Genomic DNA, 8,821 nt, shown 5'->3' with positions numbered 1-8,821 from the left:
CCTGGCCCTGTTTTCTGTGTTAAATCCCATTTGGTGCTATTGAGTTTATTGTTCTATATTCTTTCATCCTATTGAAAATGGATGATCTTGCTCTAGGGAAAAATTAAACACTTAAATCTTCAAGCAAGAAAGTTTTCCCTTATGGATCAGAGGAACAGAACCAGAGGCCTAAAATTGTTATAACTACTGCTTCCAGTGTAGCTGCCCCTCAAATTCAAGTGAATATTTTCTCATCTCCCTTTACCTTTCTTTCTCCAGAAATAAAACAGGTGACAGGGTTTTCAGAATCTTACAAGATCAACTTGTGAATCTTTCTTTTAAAATAATTTTTGGATATTTATTGCATAAATACTGTTTTGCCAGTTTTGGGTTTTAGGGTTCTTTTTTTTTTTCCCCTTCCTTTTCTGCATGAGGCTGATAGTGATAATGACTTTGTGCCCTTGGTGGGATACTAGGAACTTTATGTAGTATTCTAATCCTTATAGTGTTGCAAGGTAGGTGAAACTATTTCCAGTTTATAATTGAGTAAATGAATTGGTGACTTACCCAAGGCCATAACTGCCAATAAATGGGCAGAGCTAAGATCTTTTTTTTTTTTTCTGATCCAGGTTTTTTTCGTTATGCCACAATTTAAAAAGTCAGTTTCATTTTTTCTTGTGGTAGATAATGGTGAGAATAGGCAGAATATAATAGATTTAAAGGTATAAGGTTGAGAAAAATTTAATTAGCCTAAAAAGTATATAAGATTGATGAAATAATCTTTTAAATATGTGTTTTTTAGTAAAATATAAACTAACCAAGAAAGTTATTTCAGGAAGGATAGTGGCATTTTCATTAAGTTGTTAGAAAAGCATTTATTATGCTAAAGGTCATTTTTTAAAAATGCACTGCATGTTGAAACCAGCCTCTTAAACCATAAGCATTTAGTAACTTTGCTTTGCTCTGCCCTGCACTGTACTGCTTCTGTTGTCAGGCCTCTTGTTCAGGTAGAGATGCTAATGTCTTCCTGTTGAGCAGAGGACTTGCTATGGCTGGTGTACTCTGAGAAGAGGATGGTGGGTGACTTTTGTTTTTTCTAAGAAGATAACCTTGCTGCTCCCCCGCAACCCCTATGATCCAGGGAGCTGGATATTGTCAAGAAGTGGGCATTAAGATGACATTTTTATTTTTTATTTTTTATTTATTTATTTTTTTTTAAAGAGAGAGTGAGAGGAGAGAGAGAGAGAATTTTTAATATTTATTTTTTAGTTCTCGGCGGACACAACATCTTTGTTGGTATGTGGTGCTGAGGATCGAACCCTGGCCGCACGCATGCCAGGTGAGCGCGCTACCGCTTGAGCCACATCCCCAGCCCCAAGATGACATTTTTAAACATGAAAATTCTGTGGGGGAGATATCATTAAGAGCCAAATACCTAAATTAGCATTTTTTTTCCCTTACCATCTTTCTTACCCTCTGCTATTTAAAGAATATTCTTAGGAAGCATCTGCCTTATATGGTTACTAACAGCTAGCCTTACCCCACATTGAGGGTGGTACTTAAGCTGTTCTTAGATAGTGAGCCTGGGTCAGTGAAAAACAGAATTTGGGTAAAAACAAGCCAAAAAAATAAAAATAAAAATAAATCTAAGAACAATAAGCACCTCGCAGATCTCTACATCAAAAGTTACCTCTTTGTGGCAGAAGGAAAGAAGCACAGTCCCTAGTTCCCTAAACAAAAGATGCCATGGAGTGGGAGGAAGTTGTCCTGGTGGATTGTGTGTCCCCCATTTAGGAGTTACCTTTAAAAAGGGGGGGGGGTGAATAAATTCAGCTTAATAATTGTGTTCTGATTCAACTTCTGAGTTTTTGTATCAGACTCCATGGTATAATGATAGATACACTTTGCATAATGTCTCTGCTCTTCTCTCATCATCGATTCTCTCTCATAATGGACAAGCCCTTGGTAAATGTGTTATAGTTGGTTATGATGGCTTCAGCCTTCCTTTGCATTGGCTAAGTTGCCAAGCACAATTCACATTTTGTTGGTGAAAGATTGTGAAGTCTTAGGGATTTCCCTTGGTAAGAACTCCAGGTAGAGAAGAGTTGGAACTTTCTGGACTCTAGGTTAAAAAATACTCCCCACCTCCCTCCCTCCCTCCCTCTCTCTCTCTCTCTCACACACACACACACACCCATACACCACAATTTTGCTCTGAGGTTCAAAGTAATACAAATTTAGCTTTAACACCCCCCCCCCCAAATAAATTGGGATTACTCAGATTTTCTTGCCTTCTAGTAATGTAAGGAAACTAAGCCAAGTGGCAAATATATTGGGGGAAAAATAATAAGTGAAAAATTGTGTCACTGATCTCAACTACAGTCTTTGCTGCTGAAATAGGATGTGTATATATCTATAAATGCATGTGTACACATTGCATGTATATAAAAATTCTTCACACTTCTAGCAGTGCTTACTGGATATTTGTAAAGGATTGAGTAGGCACTGTGATGAAACTTAACAAACCAGATGGAAAAGATGCATTAATAGCCACGGGGTGTGAGGGAGGTGTGGACCGGGTTAGGGAGCAATTCAGGAAAATGGAGAGGTTTAGTTATAGTTGTCTGTCAGGAATTTTGGCCTGAGTCAGTTTTCATACTATGTGTATGCAATTTACAAATACTTCATTTTATAGTAACAGTGTTAGAACAGTCAGATGCCCAAAGGCAAGTGACACAGTTTACTTAAGTGTATACTACGAAATGTATATGGATGTCAAGTTTCTTAACTTAAAAGGATGGGAGAGAGCAGGTGTGAAAGGTGATAACCACTGTCAATATAGGGAACAGACTGTTACCAAGGACAGGGGTGAGTTAAAAGACAGGGGTTGGGGATGTTTGCTGCACTGACGGCCCTGAGACCTTACTGCCGCCAGGTAAAATTCTGGCACTCGGCCACCTCCCTAGCACTCTCCAGGCCGAACCAAGATGGCGCACAGCATCAAAGCGGCGCCCTAGTCACGTGCCAGGGCCGGGGAGCGCCCGGAGGCGGGAGGCGTGGTATTGGGGGGGAGGTGGTCAGGCCACGCCCCTGGGGGTGGGGCTAGGGTATCGCGGGGGGAGGGGGCGTGGCTTCGAGGCAGGGCGCTAGGGTGGCGGAGGCTGTATCTACCTCCGCGCGCGCTCAGTTTTCTAGGACGTGTCTCGTTGCCCCGGCCGGGGGCGGCTCCCTGCTGCCTCCGAGCCGAGCTGCCCGCTGCTGGGCCTTCGGCGATTGCAGACACAGGTGAGCGCCCAGAGCCAGAGCTGGGGGAAGGATGACTCTTATTCCCAGTTCCAGCTCCCCTCCACAGTTTGGGGAGGGGGTCGCTGTCTAGCGCACCTTGGGAAACTGTCCCTTTTTTCTCTGGATGTGTCTGCGGCAGGCGTAGATACTGTTTCCTCCGCCGCCCCTCACCAGTGTTTGCAGTGCCCTGTGCCCTTGGGGATGAGAATGGGGGGCGATGCCGATTTTCAGGGAGGGCGTGGAGTTCGCCCTCCGCTCCATCGCTCCACCGTCTTCGCGGGAGGAGGGCTCAGTTGGCTAGTTCCCGGGTGGGAACTGGGTGAACTGATGCACCCTCATTTCCCCTCCGGGATAATCAGAGAAATAGCGCTCCTCGGCTTGTTGGCCAATCACTCCTTGGGGCAATCTTTTCTCAGGGACAGAGGTCTTCGCGTTTCTGGGGGTCTTAATCCTTCCCGCGTGCTTCATTATATCCCTTGTTACTATTGCCAGCTCTCCATTCCTGGAGCTGTCAGTCTTAAGCTATGCCCCAGATGCCCCCATCTCCGCAGTGCCAGGGCGGTGGGGTGGAAAGAGAGGCCAACCGGAGGCCTGGTGGGGGCGGGGATGAGGGTGGGCGCAACAGGAAAAGACAGCTGGAATAGAGATTCCTGAACTGGGAGGGTGCGATGGGGAGCTGACTTTTGTTCACGCAGTAGGGATGTTTTCCGGTGCAGATCTCAAGGTTTTTGATGGTGGGTAGGAAGAGAGGTCGGGTTGGAGGACTTGGAATGGGTGTGGGTGGTTTTCTTGAGAAGGAGGAGGGATCTAGGACAAAGTGCCACTAGGTGCTGATGTCACCTTTAAGGAGAGATGTTGGTAGTATTCATTGAGAGGTAGGGGAGTTGAGGCTGCTGTTCATTTCTTCTCTGAGGGGAGCAAGTGATTAGGAAGGAGTCTCTGCTTAGCATGGAGATCCCTTCCTTGTGTGATCTTAAGAGGTCTTTTCAGGAGCCAGGTTGCAGGGACTTCCTGTATTCTTTACAGAGTTGTTGGTACTTTGTTCAATATCCAGCGAACATTGGTCCAGGAACCATATTAGATACTTGGTCTTCTGAAGGCAATTTAGGGCCATGGAGCAGCTGAAAGGTACTCAATTTATGTACAAATATTAGGTACTCTGTTTTTTTTTTTTTTTTTTAAAGAGAGAGTGAGAGAGGAGAGAGAGAGAGAGAGAGAGAGAGAGAGAGAGAGAGAGAGAGAGAATTTTTAATATTTATTTTTTAGTTCTCGGCGGACACAACATCTTTGTTGGTATGTGGTGCTGAGGATCGAACCCGGGCGCACGCACGCCAGGCGAGCGCGCTACCGCTTGAGCCACATCCCCAGCCCTAGGTACTCTGTTAACATTCCCCTCTCACACACATTTTAATTACATTGCTTTTGAATTATCAAAAGACAGAGCCTAATAGGATTCCAACCCTGTGCCATCCCTACCACTATGAGTTGTTCAGTCCCAGGGGAGTTGCCTTAGAAAAAGGACAGCTTGAATGATTTCCCTTGGTTGTTTTCTTAGATTTTGTCCTGTGGTCTAAGGAGGTTGCTTAAGATAAATAGTATCTGAAAGTAATGAGATGATGGATAGCCCAGTGGTTATTGGGAGCCTCTCTGCACAGTGGGAGACACCCATCTCTGGAAGATGGAAAAGTATGGGGGAGAGGGCATGGAAGGGAAAGCTCATTAATGGTATTGAGTGTGTGCTGTTGAGCATGTCATGTTGTCAGAGTGTGAGAGGTCTGGCAGCTGGGTTTTAAAGGAAGGATGAGAAGGGGCAAGGCAGGCATCAGACTTTTGAGTCCCCTGGTGAATTGATGGAACCTCAGAGTTGGAAGAGTTATCAGGGATTGTCATGTGTCCGTTCTTAGCCTTTGAGGATAGGAGGGCTAGAACTGGGGGGAGGACGAGGAGTTGGACTGTGGTGGCAATGACACAGGTGTGAGGACTCAGGAGGGCCAGGGAGCTTAGTGTCAAGGAGGATTTCAGATACCTGGGAGCCAGCTAGTACCTTCTTATGCCAGGGATACTCTCTCCTGGGCCTTGGGCTCAATTTTGTTGAGTTGGTAGAGGAGCTGCTCTATGAACAAGGAGTGGTGACTGTCTGGAGTTGTGTAAGTGTGTGTGCATGCATGAGTGTGGGTCTGTGTGTGTGGGGGGGTACTGGAGAAAAAGAGTTAGGAGCAGGAAAGACTGAGGGAGTTGAAGTTGCTTCAGAACCTGGGTCCCAGGTAGGGAATTGAGAGAAATGGAAGGGGGGAGTGGGGTCAGAGGGAGGGACAAGTGTATATTGCAGCCACATGAAGTCACCATCTGTCCCCCTCTGGCCTGCTAGCTCACTGACCTATAATTAGCTCTGGAGGGCATACGGTGCTGGCTCACAGGAACATGGCACTTTGGATGGCCAGGGGAGTGAAGAGTACTCACAGGAACTGTGATCCTACGCTGAGGACCATATGCCCAGGACCAGGGCTTCTCTGAGTACTCTGCTTGGAAGGGGGCTGCTTCTAGGTGACCCCCCATATTTGCTGTATTGAGAGGGATACCTGGAGGAACCAAGGATATCATTGGGGGTTGGGCTTGTGGGGGGAAACAGTAGTGGTGCAAGGAGTTCTAAGTGAGGAGGGTGTGAGGACCAGCAAGACCCTCAGGACTCCCTATTCACTGCCTGTCCTTGCCTGGCCACCGCCTTGCCACACAAACTAATTGCTGCCCAGTTCTTTGTCCTGCCTGCAGAGAGGCTTAGGTGCTACAGCCTCAGGTCCTCCTTCAGGTGTCTTCTGTTCCTCCAGAAGAAGTTAGCTGTAGCACAGGCAGCTGCTTGCCTTTCTGTTTGGGGCTGAGACCTTGGCTAGGGCCACTTCCTTCTCAGAGCTGGTGGAGAAACTGCTGCCAGCTGATTCAATTGGTTATATTCCAAGTGATGCTTAGCACTGACCCCCAGGCTGGGCCAGAGAGCATATTTGTCCTATGCTCCTCTGAATTGCTCTCAGATGATTACATGTGTATCTGTGTTCTCCCAAGTAGCCCATGAACTTCCTGAGGATGGAGATGTATCTTCCATATCTATAATAGTGTTGGATTCATGGAAATCACTCACTGAGAGATTGTTAGATTGAATTGTCTTCACTCAGGTCCCTTGAGCTCCATGAAACAGGGCCTACTTGCAACTAGAAATATTTAACCTGGAGCAGAGAAGCCTCGGGAGACCCAGTACAGTGCTATTATATATCTCACTGGGGGAATTAGATTCCATAGTCAGTAGATAAGATCCATAAATCTCTTATAAAGCATGGTCTATAGGTTTAGGTTTATAACCCTAAACAATATATATAGTATACACTTAGTGTATATATATATATATATAGAGAGAGAGAGAGAGAGAGAGAGAGAGACTTAATATATATATGTGTATATATAGATAATATGCATTCTTTGTTAATTATATAAATATGTAATATATACTATTGGATGATAATTTTAAATAGAGTACATGTGCCTGATATGATTCTGTAGTTCAATGTCAGATGAAATAGCTGGTTTGCATTTAGAGGCCCTTGTTGCTTTTTTCACCCAGCCAGCAGAGTTGAATTCTCATAAATTGAACACATACCTGAGTGCCTTCTTGGTTATTATCTTCAAATAGATAACCGTCATTTCAAAGATAGGGAGATAGGTTTCCATGTGATTTAAGAAGAACTTCATTGTAACAGTGAGGCTTCCTCATTGAGTAGTGAGGTCCTTACTCCTGAGGGATAGTCAACTAAAGACTCAGCTCTCACAGATGCTGTGGCCACCACTCCCACACACTGTAGGGGAATCTGTAGTTCCAGGTGGGGGTTAGGTGGGGAGAGCTACTGGATAGAGGGGTCCTTGGCTGCTGCTTTAGAAAAATGACTCTTCTTCTCTGCTGAGAATAGAGTAGTGGGGTACTGGGTAGTAGGGCCAGGCTCAGGGCTTGGCCTGTGCTGGTCCAGGAGACTGAGCATTCTGGAAGATGCAGGGGATGACCCCAGCCATCTTGCATGGATGTGGAGCAGTGTATCTTGATAGGAGGTGGTAATTAAAAGGGTGGGCTGGGCCCAGGTCCATGACCTCAGCTTACATTGGGCCTGAAACTTTTGGCCCTGATTGGGACAGAGCACCTGGAATAAGTGGAGTTTTCTTTTATTCCTGTTCTTCCCTCCCATCCCTCACACATTCTCATAGAGGTTCAAGACCACTCATGCACTTTCATTCTTATGCGCAGCAGCACGCTTTCCTGATCACACCACATGTACACACAAGCTCTTGTGGCCCCCTGAGCACACACAATCTGAGACTCTGGAATGCACGGGCTTCTTTGACCACATATACTCTCTTTCCCCATGACTATGCACACACATATTCTCATGACTACAGTCTGATGCGGTCATGAGCCCTGACATAGAATTGTGACCACACACATCCACACACTCTCACAGCCATACACGCCCACCCACTTGCATGCACACACTCTCTAGACCCATAACCTAACACACACACACACACACACACACACACACACACACACACATTCTCTTTCTCTCTCTCTCTCTGCCCTTCTTTTATATATAACCACATGTATACACCATGCCTTCCCATGGCCCTATACTTACATGCTATGTGGCATGGATACACATTGACCCCACTCACATTCTTTCTTTTTATAAACACACACACACATACAACACACACTTTTGTGACCACATTCATATGCATATTTTATGACACCCACATTTCTCAGGGCAGTTGTACTCTGGACCTTTCATGCCCTGGCACCTGTTGGCACTCTGGCTGAACTGTTTTCTACCACATGGAACCGCCCAAATCTGTCCATCTAATGCAGTGACTTCTTAGCAATTATTTTTTTCAACACCCAGAGAACCCTGTGTAGTATTTGTCCCACACAGACCCCTGGTTTTGAAAGATTTTTATTCTCCAAATATACCACACTTGCTACTTTTGTTTCTTCTTTTGCAAACATTATTTGAGAAAATTCGCGTTAGTTAGTGGCTCTGATTAGTAGAAGATGGCTAGGGTGACCATTCTCTATGATGTACATTGAGTAAAAGCTGTGTGCTGTGTTCATGGGTGCAGCCTCATGTCTTGGCTTGATCTCCATGAGGCTTCTAGAGTGTGGAAAATGGTTGGTGACCCTGGTGCTATCTGTAGCCTTCCCGTTTATGGCTCTAGTACTCTGCCTCTCTGAGAGAACTTATGCTTATTTTAAGGAGTGGCATTAGGTGGGTATACTGTGTATTTCTGTAGACAGTCCTTAAACCAGGGATTATCTAACCTCTTTTTTAGACTTAGAACCTTTTTTATACAAATGAACCCTTAATCAGATGTAAACTAACATATTTGAAGAAAACTAACATATTTGAAGTTGATGGAATTTAAGTACAAGAAGGGAGTTCCAAGCCCTTTGAGTTTTTGTCATATTTCTTCACCCTTTTCTTTGCCCCAGGTACTTTGTCATAGGCCAAGTTTGTGAACTGTGTCT

At 45.1% G+C, this 8,821-nt stretch overlaps 1 protein-coding gene across 5 annotated transcripts in view; it reads left to right on the top strand.

Moving 5' to 3' along the window:
• The first annotated feature begins 3,109 nt into the window (after window positions 1-3,109).
• Window positions 3,110-8,821, top strand: part of PPFIA4 (PTPRF interacting protein alpha 4) — a 50,962-nt gene continuing 45,250 nt past the window's right edge. For all 5 annotated transcript variants that reach the window (XM_081300228.1, XM_081300231.1, XM_081300230.1 and 2 more), the window contains exon 1: window positions 3,110-3,264. The gene's annotated coding sequence lies outside the window, so the exon portion shown is untranslated. The remainder of the gene's footprint in view (window positions 3,265-8,821) is intronic.

Source organism: Spermophilus citellus, assembly GCF_964194105.1.
Source record: "Spermophilus citellus genome assembly, chromosome: 6".
NCBI classification, from domain to species: domain Eukaryota; kingdom Metazoa; phylum Chordata; class Mammalia; order Rodentia; family Sciuridae; genus Spermophilus; species Spermophilus citellus.
Note: the sequence above shows the minus strand (reverse complement) of the source record. Positions and strands in the feature narration are given on the sequence as shown.